Raw genomic sequence first — 14643 nt, forward strand, 5'->3', positions numbered from 1 at the left:
TTCTGAATTAAGACTTAAATTGTTTTGCTTTTTTTTTGTACTTTATCCATGTTAATAGCAAATTGATGGTGGTTATATTTTTCACCAGAGGAAATGTCCACATATCTAAGATATGTGAGAAGGCTGGATTTCTTTGAAACTCCTGATTATGATTACCTAAGGAAGCTGTTTCAGGACCTTTTTGACAGGAATGGCTATCTGGATACAGAGTTTGATTGGTGTGGAAAGCAGCAGGTAAGCATTCCCTCAGTTAAAAGTGTCATTCCAATTTTATTTACAACTGTGGAAATTACATAGTGTAGAGAACATATTAAACTTTTTAGAGCCCCACCATGTTGTTTCTGCCCATGTCACCATGCTCTGTCTAGCAACTGTGCATCTCTACAATAGCCTTGGATTGTAGTTTCCAATACATAGAGATTAACTGCAAGTCTTTCACTCTTCCCTGTAAACTCGCCATAATCCATCTTATGTATGAGGATGATGGTTTCACAGTGTCCATTCCAACAGTCAGCTGCATAGAAATCAATATTTGCTACAGCTGATGACTTGATCACTATGTCTTTGTGTCAGATAGAATGAAAACCCATAATATACTTCAACTTTAGAAGCATCTGATGGTTGAAATGAATGGTATAATTAAAAGCCTTATCTTTTTTAACTCACATCAGTCTGATTTATTTCTTATTATAGGAAATCATTGTTGATTATGTTGCATACTGTTACTTGGTGTTTGTGAATAGCAATTTTATCATTGACCTTTGTGTTTGTGGATTCTTACATTTTACAAAATGCCACACTTACTGTAGCTGGAGTTCACATTTAATTCTTTTTCTGGATGCTCCTAATACTCCATCTTGATCTGTATTTGTTTGTTTTTCAGTGCTATTAAGTATATCTTGAAAATTTCAAGTCTTTAATTTATAATTGTTTATGGTCTGAATGTATGAATGTTTTATATAACAGAGACTATTATATACCCTCCCAAAAGCAATCAGTCTTTATTGCATCACATTACCATGAAATGTAAAAATGAAGTTCTGACACATTAAGTTTCACAGGGTCTTTATATTGGCTGTGGTTATATAGTCACTTGCTTATTGAAATATTCAAAATTATTTTAATATAGCATAATTAGCCATTGTATTTTTATGTTTGGAATATTTGTGTGTAAATGTGGATTTTCAAAGATACTAAGAAAACACACAAAGTAATGTTTTTCATTAAATAGGGGAATTGTGTTATTTGTATGTTTACATTGATGGATACTTGCAATCCTAAACTAATGAATTGCATTCCATTTACTTTATGCTCAAACTTATATTTTTATGTTAGTTTATTATTATGTGTATTCATGTACAATAAGTGAGAAGTCTAGCAAACTCTATTAAACTTAATTTTGTGTATTTTAACATATGGATATAAATAACAATGAGTGATGCAAGTCATATTTCACCAATGGTTTGGCTACAGACATGAAGTAGTTACAGTTTGTATGAGTAATAACTGAACAGCAATTAATGTGATTGTACCTCTTGGGCTAAAACACTGAGAGCATAGATAATTCAAATTAAACCCTCCATCACTACTCGTTATACATTCAGTTGATGTAAATAAAATGTTGCTCTTGGCATATGTTTGTTTTGTTTTTGTTTTGGTTCAAACTTATGATGATGATTACTTACTATTTCTTTTATTACTAGCCTTACTTGAGCTGTCAAAGAAAAGATGGGTTGGAGTTTTGTTAAAATTCCCTTAGGCCACTGCCCTTCCTTAAGTGAGCTTTGATCAACAAACTTAACCCTTTATCATAAAATGAAAACAACAGTAATGCATTCTACTACAATAGCTCATGTTTAGAAATAGCCCTAATTTACAATGAATATCAAAATCTTATTTTTTCCTTAACTTAAAATTTCTTTTTTGAGAAAACAATTTAATTTTTTTTCTCTTGTATAATTTTCGTTATTTTTTCCACATGTTTAATTTCCTTCTTCAAAATGAGATTAACCCTTGTAATGGATTTACTGTTATATATTTATTTTAATATCTATGTTTCAGTTTAATGTATGTGATGTATATTGTTGAATGTGTGTTGCTCAAGACCTGCTTGTTCTGTAAATTTGTAGAATATTTTCAAGTGTAAGAATCAACAATATAAGTTTTATGAAAGCACTAGTATATCTTCAAGTATTGTTGCCACATGAATTCTTGAAAATCTTGTCTAATGGGTATAAAAGCTAGCTATCACAAGACTAGGAGAGACAGTAAAAGTATATTGCTGGTCAGCTACAGTCAGTAGGCTATAAGTCTTGGAAGGTATAATTATGATGAACACTTTTTAATCAGAAAACTACAGAACTTGACTAGGAATGTTTATAGATTTTGAACATTACAAACCATTTAATTTCAGTAAATTAACTTTTGATATTAGTATTTCATCAAGGACATTAAATATCTTCATCAATAAAAAGTTAGGTTGTAAGCAGTGTGAGGCCAGCCAAGAATAGATAGCTAGCTATCTGAAGTGAAGTGTAACAATATCAACTTAGAATTAATTTGCTTACCTTGGATCTGGACTGTTGATAAAATATATATTCAATTCTAGACCAGATAGGAGACTCGGTGTAGTTTGTAAATTTGTAAATCTCTTGTATATAAACCATTATTTAGAATAACTGTTTGTTATAACCTTTATTATAAATTGCATTATTGTTTTTATATTAAAATATATTTGTATTAAGTGAGAAAATTGTGCGTGTCAATCTTGTTGGCAAATATAAATTTAATACATATCGACATTCATTTAAATTCTGAATTAAAATTAAGATTTCTGGTTATTTGAAATTATAATAGATAATATAATAAATTGGGGACTTGTCTCAAATAAATTATAATATTTACCCCCACCCCCACATACATTCCGGCAATGCTGTTGATGAGTTTAGCACATGCTTTTGCATCCCCCCCCCCTATCTGATAATCTTCTCAAGGAACTTTTAATAGTAATGTCCAATATCAATTTGATTTAAGTGAAGGACAAGCAAAATTCACCAAACTAGAATTACTAGGGGTTGGGGGGCATATGATTGTAACTATAGGAATATATAAATTATGTATAAAAGTACAAATTTAAAGATAAAGAAGTTTTAAAAACTGGCTTACAAATATTACCACTATTAAGTAACATAGTAACAACAATTAACATGGGAAAATGACCCATACGGTAAATTACATTACACAGGGTTAGGGGGCACAATAAAACGAATTTTCAGAAAGGGGGTGCCATTATAAAAAGTTTGTACACCACTAGTTTAATAAGTGTATTTGATAAAGTAAATGCTGTTCTGGAAAGCTGAAAATACTATAAGTATAGAATTCTAAAAAGTATGAAATCCAGTTTAACTTTCATAAAAATACTGCAAATTATCCATTCCTGGCTTTAGTAGTGATTAAATAAATGGACCAATAAATAAAATCCACTTGTATTGTAATATTCTTTTCTTTGGTATATAACAATTGCTTTGTGCTGAGCCTACTATTTTACTTGAGTTTTAAGCCTAGACAGCATTTAATAAAATATAAGCCTAAAATCTCTGTATTTAGATTTGAAAATATGTATGCCTAATATTAATTATAAAAACTTGTGTAATGTAAAACCAAATGTTCTGTATCTCCAAGATAAGTTCCACATCTTAAATGTTTATAATTATATCATTCCATAATGGTTTGTAAGACCTAATGTAATCTTACTGAGGATTATTCCAAAATGTTAATTGTTAACTGTAATAATTTATATTCAAACAAATTTAGTTTCCAATTGGTACGCTTAAGCACTATTTAGTAGAAACCAAGCCTTAAATGTCTGAAGTAATAATGTACTCAATTTGGGTTAGGGGTCTAAAAGACATATTAAGCCTTTATACCATTTAACCACACTAGTGGTGCAATCACTTGCCAAATTTTGTCATTTATACAATACAGATTGAATGACTTTAATAAAACAACTACAACAAATTAATTTTCTTATATAGCAGGTTTTGTTATAAACTGTATATATTCTATTGTATGTGTTTCATGTTTAGAAATATTTTTTGCTGAAGTACAACATAGTTATGAAACATTTTTTAAAAATAATGTTTTGAGGTGATTAGTGATAAAAGAAATTATTCTTGGAAATAAATTTACATTTTATGTTATATTTGAGTATTTAAAAAGATGTAAATTAGAGCTCAGTTATAGCATGTATAAAAGAAAGAGTTGTTAATATAGAGTTGCATTTTTAAATTTATTATATTTACTTTATAAAGTATCAATATGTAATGTGAACAGAATTTACACATATTACTTTTATGAATTTATTGTTGCATTTAAGCTTTTTCATTATAGTAATTGTTATTGAATAATCCATCAATTTTTAGGTATTTGTATATTCAATATGCATGGTCCATTAAGTATATTTGCATTCTGTACAAGAGGCAAAATAGATTACATTGTAAAAAATAATCTTTGTTTTATATATTAGCTCTTTACCATCTATGAAGTTACCAAATCATTTTAATATATTTTTTGAAGAATTCTATTGTAAAACTAATTTTGACAATTTTTTATAGTATTAGGAGGTCTTTGTCATCATTGGGTTTGTATTTTTAAGCACCAAAAATGTCTTGAAGCTTTTCACTTAAGTTTTTTTGTAATTTATTTTATGGCTAAATTGTTATATGTAAATTCCAAAAGCATATTCAATTTTAAAGCACATTTTATTAAGCTGTTAAATTTTCAAATTTGCTAAACTATTTATGCCTTTCTTAAACCTGGCAGTTGTGATTTGGTCATTAAAAATGGTATTGTTTCTAAATTGTTTGAAGTTGCACCTGAACGAGTGGTTTTTTGAAGCATGGTTTTACTGAGGAAGGGCACTTGTCTAAATGAGTAGGAATTTTTATGTTATCATTATATTTAGTACATTATAAAATATAAATGTACAATAATATGCAAGTAATGTGTTTAACTTATAATAATTTTCTGAGTATCAAATATTGTTGGTAAAAACCTGTTTATTAGTAAACAACATTTATGCATTTTACAAGATTTTCTTAAAGTATATATTTATTTCTTTGGAATTTCAGATGTGAATAAGCATTTTAATTTAAAATGTTTACTTTAACAGGCAACACCTGTGGGTTCCATTAGTATTGCTCAGGAAGTTGTAGTTTCACCAAACAGAGAAAGACATATCACTTCTAATGCAAGAGTAAGTATTGAAGTAATTAGAAATAATAAAAATCTAATACATATTTTTAATTTGATCAAAAATAAAAAATTAGTAACAACAGAAAGAAGTGTAATTATCTAATGTATGGAGTTAAAATAGGGTGCGTATTAGATGTTTTATCTGTGATGGGTGTTTCAGAATGTTTCTCTAATTTTCACACTATGGTAATGAGCAGTAAAGGCATGTTGGAATCACATTTTGTTTAATATTTAAGGTATGAGGGACTGTTGTTTTTAGTACATCAACTATTAGTTTTCTGTTATGTTATGTATGTGGTACAAAGTAACAAATACAATTTATGAAACATATACTTGTATATCAGTATATTTGTTTTCAATCTAGTATCTGATTTTTTTTTTTTTACATAAATGTGTTTTGTTTCCTGTAACATAGAATTATTGTAGCTGTTGTAGATAAATGCATGATGCCATTAATGTATCATTAACTAAATCTTAGAATTAAGTCTTTTTTTTTTAAAAAAACTTATCACTACAGGTAATGGGTCAAAGGCCATATCATATCTTGTTTGTTGACTCACTTTCAAAATTTTATTGAACTACTATTTTATGAATGTGTGCCAATAAGTTTGGTGTCAAGGTGTAGATTATAATTCAGATTTTAGTATGATACATTAGGTAATTTCCTAATTTAAAATTAATTACTAAAAAAGAAATCCTAAATATTGATTTTTTTGTGTTAGATGATCTTTTGAATGCAGCATTGGTTCAGATGAAATGTTTGTGATACCCAACTAGAAAGCTTATAGTTTCTTATGATTTAGCACTCAAAATTACCAGTATTGACAAGCCAGATTATCAAATAAGAACCTCCTTTCATTTCTATTTACTGAGTTATGGCTACTTGTACAGAAAAATCAGTGGCACTGCTCACCTCTTTCTATATTTGGAAAGACATGCTTATGTGCACTTATTTCTGTCTGCAATGTTTGAATAACTAATCAAAAACTCAATGTTCCCCTAGTGACTTTTTCAGTCTAGTTGAATTATATATAATGCCATACTCATTCTCTCAAAGCTTAGAGTTGAAGAGGTAAGGTGAAAGTTTAGTGAGCTTGAAAGAGTGATGATGTATAAACATATATAATGAATTAAAACTGAATTATGACTGTATTATACAAAATACTAGTCCACTGAAATATGGCTAAGATTAGTTTTATATTCTTGGATATGGTAACATGATTGTGTGTGCACCATATCATTGAAACTTTTTTTATTATTATACCAGAGGGTCAGTATAATAATAATAAACACACACAGACAGAGAGATGAAGTAGTAATTTCTAATTCCTTGCTATCTTTTCCATTTTGTTCGTCTTCTGAATCTCTCACACTGTTACTATCTTGCAATTCTATTATAGATTTTAAATCAATTTCATCAGTTTCTGTTAAAACATTCTTGTCAATGTTCACAAAACTTTCTGCATTCACAGAATTGTCTGCATCAATCTTCTCATTCAGAATTTGGATTTCACTAGAATTGTCATAACAAAGAACTTCATCTCCAACATTATCAAGAGTAAATCCACAGTTCTAAAAGCACTTTATTTTGCATTTGATTGAATGACTTAAAAATGCAATTATATTTAACATCAATTTTTCATGGTCATTTCAGATGCTCTCTTACAGTCATCCGTGTTTGCAATAATATGCTGAAGTAAGAATTTGTTGTATTTCAGTTTTATACACTGTATAATTCTATTACTTAGTGGCACAAGAACTGATGTTGTACATGGAGGTAGGAAGACTAAACAAACGTTTGAAAGTTGAACTTTTGGGTGACAAGTTGCATTTGCATTATCTAGGAAAATTAGAATATTCCTATTTTCTTGTTCTATTCTTTTGTTTAACTGCAAAAATAATGATGGCAGAAAAAACATAGAATATATTTATCCAATACTTACTTAACAAAATGTCTGAGAATTTATAAATATTCAAATAATTATTAATTAAACAAGAATTTATTAATTAAATAAATATTTTAATCAAAAACATTTTTTCTGCCTTACTCAGGTTCTAACCTCACTTGTTGGAAGATTAGATAGGTGAAAGATAGTTTTTTCCATCTGCATTACACAGGTTCCAACACACAGAGAGCCTTTTATAAGAGAAATATTAATATAATGATGCAAAATTGTGATATTTTCAGCTGGTAGAGGTTTCCACCTTATGCAATTTCTGACTTCGACAGGTTTTACTGTGTGTGTGTGTATACAAATTTCCTCCAGAAACCACTGAAAAAATTTATCCATACATCTAGATCAACAACAAATAAATAATAATGATAAATCCCAAGATACAACCAACTACAAAACCTTACACTGTTGCATACCACATATTCCTGACATCAGCAAAAAAACCAATATTTGGAAAAAAACAACAAAACACAACATTTCTGTAAACACGAAATTTATTCAAAAACCAGGTACTAAACTAAAGTCTGTACTATGCAATAACTATATTGACAAACAAAACACCAACATTATTTATAAAATACAATGCAAGAACTGCCACAACTTTTATATTAGAGAAACAAGCAAAAAAAATGGAAAACCAGATTCAGAGAACACAAAAAAAAAACACCTTCACACATTTTTGGGCACTGGAAATCAAATACAACATAACTGTAGAAAACACCTGGATACTAAGTATGAAAACAAACACAGACAAACATGAAACCAAGGAAACTCTACTTATACATCAACTCAAGCCAAAATTAAACCAGCCAGTGTAAAGGAACTTCTTTATACCTAAACTAATTAATAACCTAACATCTAACTGCAACGCCCCCTACAATCCCATACCATTTACTCATTCATCCCTAAGACATGCTTGACAACAGTCAGTTTCAAACTCTCTCTTTGTTAACTTGAAAATGACCCAAGAAGGTCGACACATTGTTATCTGATTTATTTTGGTAAAAGTGTTAATACCAGCCATCCTGAGATGCATTTTTATTTCAGGTGGGTTTCTTGTCATCACAAATTACATGGTTGAATGTTAATTTTTCTAGAAACTAACTATATATTGCATACAAAATAAAATTTTACGTAAAATGCATGGTTTTGAAAGCCACTAATTTAATAAATTAAGAACATTTTCAATGCACTAATCTCTTCCATCTGTTTTTTTCTTTTTATAGTGACCACTTACCTCAGAATAATTTGCTATTTTCATGGTATTTTTTGTAATGCCTAAAGTAAACAGTACTTTCTGTCAACTTTGTGGCATCCTTTTTTATGACTTTCTGGTGCAACATACAGAATTTGGTTAACCTTGTAATGGGATAGAGGTAGAATGATTCTAAATTAAAAAGTAATGTTTTTTGTGAAAAACCTCATAAGACAATTTAAATATAAAAAATATTCATTGAAATGCTTCCAACAATACTATTACAAATTTTTTTAATGCATGCCATGAAGTTGTAATACTTGGTCTTAAGGTTTTCTTTTTATATTTACTGGTGCAACTTTGTATTTTGATGCTGTGCTATAATTGTTTATGATGCAAATGCTGAATTTGTATTTATGCAAAAGCACTGCAAACCATACTAAAACCTAGAACTTACAATAATTTATTCTGAGTGTAATAAGTAGAAGTTAATTTTGAACACTTCAGTAAATTAACGTAATATTAATAAAATGTTTGCTGCAATTAAAAACACCTTATGAACTTCAATATTTTATAGCTAGTTTTATATGGGCTATACTGCATACTAACCATGTTATTTACATGTCGCTGTTAGCTAGTATCACCTAATGTCAGCATGTACAGTATCAGAAATAATCATGGAAAGATGCAGGTGATAGACATAAAATTAATATTTAAAGAGTACTTGAAACTAAATGGTCAGTATATCATTCATACAGATTAATAATAATTTTTAGAGTTTTATTTACTTGTGGTTTTTATTCCATTAGCAAATAAAGCAGTTTTGTACATACTCTGTAGCAAATTAACAGTTGAAATTTAGGGTATCATTTACCATCTAACAGAGATAATACATATAATAACAATAAAAAGAAATTAGTAAATAATTACCAACAAATCTTTGGATAATTTTAAGGAGTACCAACCATGTTAAAAATTAATATTCTCACTACAATTTATAAGAAAAAAATTATTGCTAGATAAAAAACAATGTATTATTGGCTACAGAACTTGAAGAAAGGAGCCAATTGAAATGGGGATGGAAGTGGACATACCACTTGATTAGCTGATGATCACATTGCAAACTAAGCACTCTGGGTTTTACATGGAGAATAAAATCCCTACATTACTGGCTTCCCCATTTTTACTATCAAAATCTTGATGTTTGAATAGAACCTTGACTTTCATCATGATGCTTTTCTTTCAGTTCACTTTAAAATACTACTTTTATGATTATTTTGCAGTGGAGTAACATTTTATGTTTGCAAACTCTGCTCTGTTTTTTTTTTTAGCAGTAGCTGGTAGTGTAAGGAGCTTATTATACATGTAAAGTTGAAACAGCCTAGTGTACTATCATTAGCTGAATCAAGAGATATGTCCACTTACATAGCTGTCTTGTTTGGTTCTTTTTTACAAATTCAGTAGCCAGCCCTAAATAGCTTGTTTATTTAGTAATAAGTTTTTTTCCTTGTACTTGTTTGTTTCCTCTTTTTTTGTTTTTTAGAGATAGCATATATGGGTTAATTGGTTATAGTATATTTTTAACTATAAATTTTGCATATAATAATAATAAAATTTGTAGCCAAAGGTTGTGAAATCTGTTTTCATCTATTGAATGATGATAAAATTATAGTAACTGCTAGAACTATGTCGGTGGTAAGTCAGTTGAAGAAAGATGATGATGAAAAAAAAGGCTATTTGCCAGTTTTCGAGTTTGGGCCACTCTAGATAGTGAAAAAGCAGCATGGTGGTAATGTGACTGTGCTAGACAGCTTTTCATATTTACCTTCTGATGACTTGTGTAGGAGAATATCCAGATGAGTTTTGTATTGCTTTAATACAGGTGTCTGTACCATCTGTACGTAGTGTGTGTTAGTGCACTCTAGTAGTCTTACTTTCAATACTTAATGCCACAAGTATATTTTGTGTTAAAGAATTATTTGTTTGTATATACAGTTATTTAGTTTTAGGTTTTCTTTAACAATTTTCCCTTGTTACTTAATGTAAATTAAGTATTAGATATTTTAAAATCTACGTTTTCTATTCATAGTTTCCTATGCAATGCTGCTTTAGTATTTTATTAAACTCGTATATGTTTTGAACTTAAAACCATTATTTGTAGGGAGCACAACAGAAGGCTGCTTGGAATGAACATCAGAGGCCATCTGGTGGAAACTTTTTTAACTGGACATTCAGCCTTTGCTGATCGCCATGGCTCAGTACAGGTTGTAAGTTCAACTAATGGAGAATTGGGGAATGATGATCCAGGAACTGGATATTCTAACACTCCCATCACAGGACCTGTAGAGGTTGAAGTTATTTCTGAAGCAAAGTAAGTTCTATATTTCTTTGAAGTAGAACTTTAGTCCTAATTTCTTAAGGTATTCAGCACGTCTGTAGAATTATTTTGTGAAGTAAATATTTTTCTAAATTTTTAGTAGAATTTTACTGGAGCAAATAGGTGTTATCAGTAATATTGTTTATGACATATTTCTTGAAAGAATCTGCTGAAATAACTAATATTGTAATGGTATAAACACATCTTGCATTTTGTTCAAAACTAGTTTTATAGTTACCCTTGGTATATGATAGTAAAATAACAAAACATCAATCATGACAAGAAATATGACAGTAACCTAAACGTGTAATATTTGTCAACAGCAACCTAGGCAAAATAGTGCTCAAACAGTTTGTATTCTTTAATCATTTTTAATGTTATTTACTGAATATTGTAATTCTGGTATGTTTATACCACTTATAAAATGTTTTATATAAAAGAGCAGTCCTTTATGTTTACTTGATGTGGTTGTGTATATATGTAGACACATATTCAAACCTAATTAAAATGTAACCCATCCAATTGCAATTTTAAATAGTCCTTTGGCAAATGAAAATGCTATCTATGAAAATATCTTGTGCAGTAAGTAGTAATCATTGATTTGTTGTGATTGTTCATGAGGCAGACATAAAAGATGACAATTGGAGACAATAAATTTGAATTGAAAACATTTTAGAAATACATAAAATTGGATATTATTAGGTACAAAAATAAAGGAGGAGGAAGAGCAAAGATTAATTCTAATGACCAAGTTGTAAACAAGTGAATAAGGAAACCAAAATCAGAATGAACCTTACTGGACATAGTAGTGCTTATATAGATTCTCTCTTTTTATAATTTTGATAAACTGATTAACAACTACTGATATTATGTAAATATTCATATTTTAAAGAAGTAATATTTTCTTGCTGTTTCATTGTCATTATGCATTACTCTAAGCATCCATGCAGTTTGTATGCACAAATTCAATTGTATCTTCAGTTCATCATACTGGTATGTCCTCATGAAAACTCCTAAAGATCCCCAGTTCATGTCTTTATATTAATTAGCCTCTCATTAATTGTTTTGTCATTTCATACAACAATTATAATATGTTCATTTTCTAGCTTAGGGAATTTTTTTCTTTGTTACATATAGAGATATAATAAATATTTGTATATTTTGTATTTTAATTGTATTTCTTCTTAACTTCTTGGTAATAGTTTTTGGCTTAAAATATAAAAAGAATAATATATTCTGGCAGTGTTTTTGTGTTAATTGTTACAATTTTAATGCATAGTGATTGTAAGAGAGAGATTTTTGTTTCTAGAACCTCTAAAATAAATTAGAGCTTGGTACTTAGTATTAACATTTTTATTTTCTTAATTTTCTCTATTTTTTCATATTTTTACATACTGTTACTGTTATTTTTAATTCTTAGTAAGTGAAATAAAAAGAAAAAGTCCTTTTCCAGTCAGTAAATATGTTTATAGTGCTTCTGTACAAGAATATTACATTATCAACTTTGTGGTGTTTTTAGGTGTTGCTGTTTTTTCAAGAAAAAGAAGAAAAAACCTGTAAAACAAAAATAATGTACCATACAGTGAAAACAAATCTTGGTTGTGTAATATAATTTAGACATTGTTCAGAAAATCCTTTAACTTTTCTATTATTTGGCAAGTTTTAACACTTCATATATTCATCTTGATCAAACTGTTAATAGGACAGTACTATGTTCCTATAACTCTCTCTTTGTATCACATCCTTTAGTTGTGCATTATCGTTTCGCTGACAAGCAGTAAGCTAAACTGATGCCATTTTAATATAAGAGTTATCTTCTCCCACACGATGTCACATTTAATATTTTGATCTTTGCAAACAATTATTATATGTCTGTAGCCATGGTCACTAGATATTGGAACCTTAGTCTTTCAGAACAGTCTGAGAAACCCAGTCACATTGTAGTTCCTCAGCTGCTCAGCGTTCTTGCTTTGATCCCAAGTACAAAATGTCGTGCATCTGGAGAAGAAATTATTTTACTCACTGTCATTGCCATGTTATAAATGATGTGTCTTCGATACTCAACTTTTTTTCCTGTTGGATGTCAGTACATTTTTGGACCTTCACCATATTGTTTCTACATGTTAATTTCCTGGTTGATATTGTGCCATTTATTAAAATATTGAAGCAGCTGGTCCCTAAACTTCAAACTTCATAAACAATGGTTGTAGGTATCTAACAAGATGCCTTTAAATTGAGCCTTGATACATTTTTACACTGTCATTCTTCTGACTTTAAAACATTTAATACAAATCAGTTTCTCAGTGTTCACCAAAGTCTTTCTTTGTACTTGTAAAAACAATTTGGTAAAAAAAAAAAGAAAATAATTTTAGAAATGTTCTTCCGAATCATGTTTCACAAATAACTCTGGTTATTATACAATCAGTGAAATAGTAATGTTTTTAATAAACCTTCCCTCCTTACTTTTTGACAGCATAACTGATATCTTTAAATATATATATATATGTTGATTAACTAAAAAAAATTTGGTTATCAGTCATGAAGATTCAGTGCTTCAGAAAAATTGATTATTTGAAGTATTATTTTGTCTGTTTGTATATTTTTCCTTTCATGATTTAATTTCTTATATTATTCCATCCAGTTATCACGTAAACATGACAAGAAGATTTATACATTTTATATTCATAAGTTTTTTTTATGATACAAAATGTATGAATATGATATGATAGAAATGATGCCCTTTGTGGTAACTACAGATTTTTATTAAGGAGATAAGTGTCTCAAATTTTTTGTCACCATGTTGTTTCTTGAAATATGTCATCACAAGAAAATCAGAGAAACTGCTAAAAAAATGTTTCCTACGACATAAAGAAACAACCCTACATTAGTGAAAAGGAAAATGTAAATTTCAGTGAAAAGTGGCAACAACTGTTGTGTATAGTTCATTGTGTGCTGACATACTTTAGTGTTAGTGCAATTGAAGCTTTTAAACATTGGACCAGGTTTTAGGCATTTGTTTATGCTGTGTTCAAATAAGTTGTAAAAAAACAATTAATGTACTTAGTTACTATTCACCATAAAGTTACATTCAATTCACTGCACTGTTGTTACCTTGTATAATTACATCATATGTTTATTCTAATGACTCCTCAGTAGTAATTGTGATATGCATGTGTTCAAATATCCTTAATTAAGTTAAGTGATTATTGATATATATGTATATATATGTGAAAGTTAATGTGATAATTTTGTGATGTTACATTCTTGTTAAGATTGGTTTTCCTGTTTTACAGTACCGGATATAATTCATGCTTGTATGTTATCCTAAATACCTGTACATACAATGTCAAATATTTCATTTTTTATGTTGTTAGTGTATATATACATACAGATATATATAAATTTCTAAGCTAGCCTAAGTGACTATAAATAAATAAGAATAAGATTATTTGGAACAGTTCTGTTTTATTCAGTAGCATATTTTGCAGTGTCAGTTGACTGCCTCTGTTTTGTAGTATTTTTAATAAACACCAGTTATAAAATTTTAACTGATCAAAACAGTGTACAAATATTGAATTAAAATACAAAAGTTTGATTGTTAGAGTATTCTTGCAAAGCAGTTACAACATTTTTTATCTGATGAATCTTTTCATTAAAAGTAAATTAACCAAAAGAAACAGAATAATGGAAAAAGTGGAATGAAAACAAATTAGTAATCAGGAGCTGTTTGTGTGGGTAAAAGCAATTGTCTGAATCTAATTTAAATAAAAGATGTGTGTATATTACTGTTATGAAAGTTATGTGATAACTTCAACTAGAACTGCAAAGAACTGCTAATAGCATTAATTATGAGTAATGGGAAT

The 14643-nt window shown here is 28.9% G+C and overlaps 1 pseudogene across 1 annotated transcript in view; it reads left to right on the forward strand.

Annotated features, from left to right (window-relative positions):
* Positions 1-14349, forward strand: part of LOC143249716 (casein kinase I-like) — a 48079-nt pseudogene extending 33730 nt beyond the window's left edge. The window contains exons 7-10 of the transcript XR_013027917.1: positions 89-234; positions 5171-5254; positions 10565-10774; positions 12300-14349. The product of XR_013027917.1 is annotated as a casein kinase I-like (transcript). The remainder of the gene's footprint in view (positions 1-88; positions 235-5170; positions 5255-10564; positions 10775-12299) is intronic.
* Positions 14350-14643: the final 294 nt, after the last annotated feature.

The sequence above is a fragment of the Tachypleus tridentatus genome, chromosome 4 (assembly GCF_004210375.1).
Source record: "Tachypleus tridentatus isolate NWPU-2018 chromosome 4, ASM421037v1, whole genome shotgun sequence".
Lineage (NCBI taxonomy): Eukaryota > Metazoa > Arthropoda > Merostomata > Xiphosura > Limulidae > Tachypleus > Tachypleus tridentatus.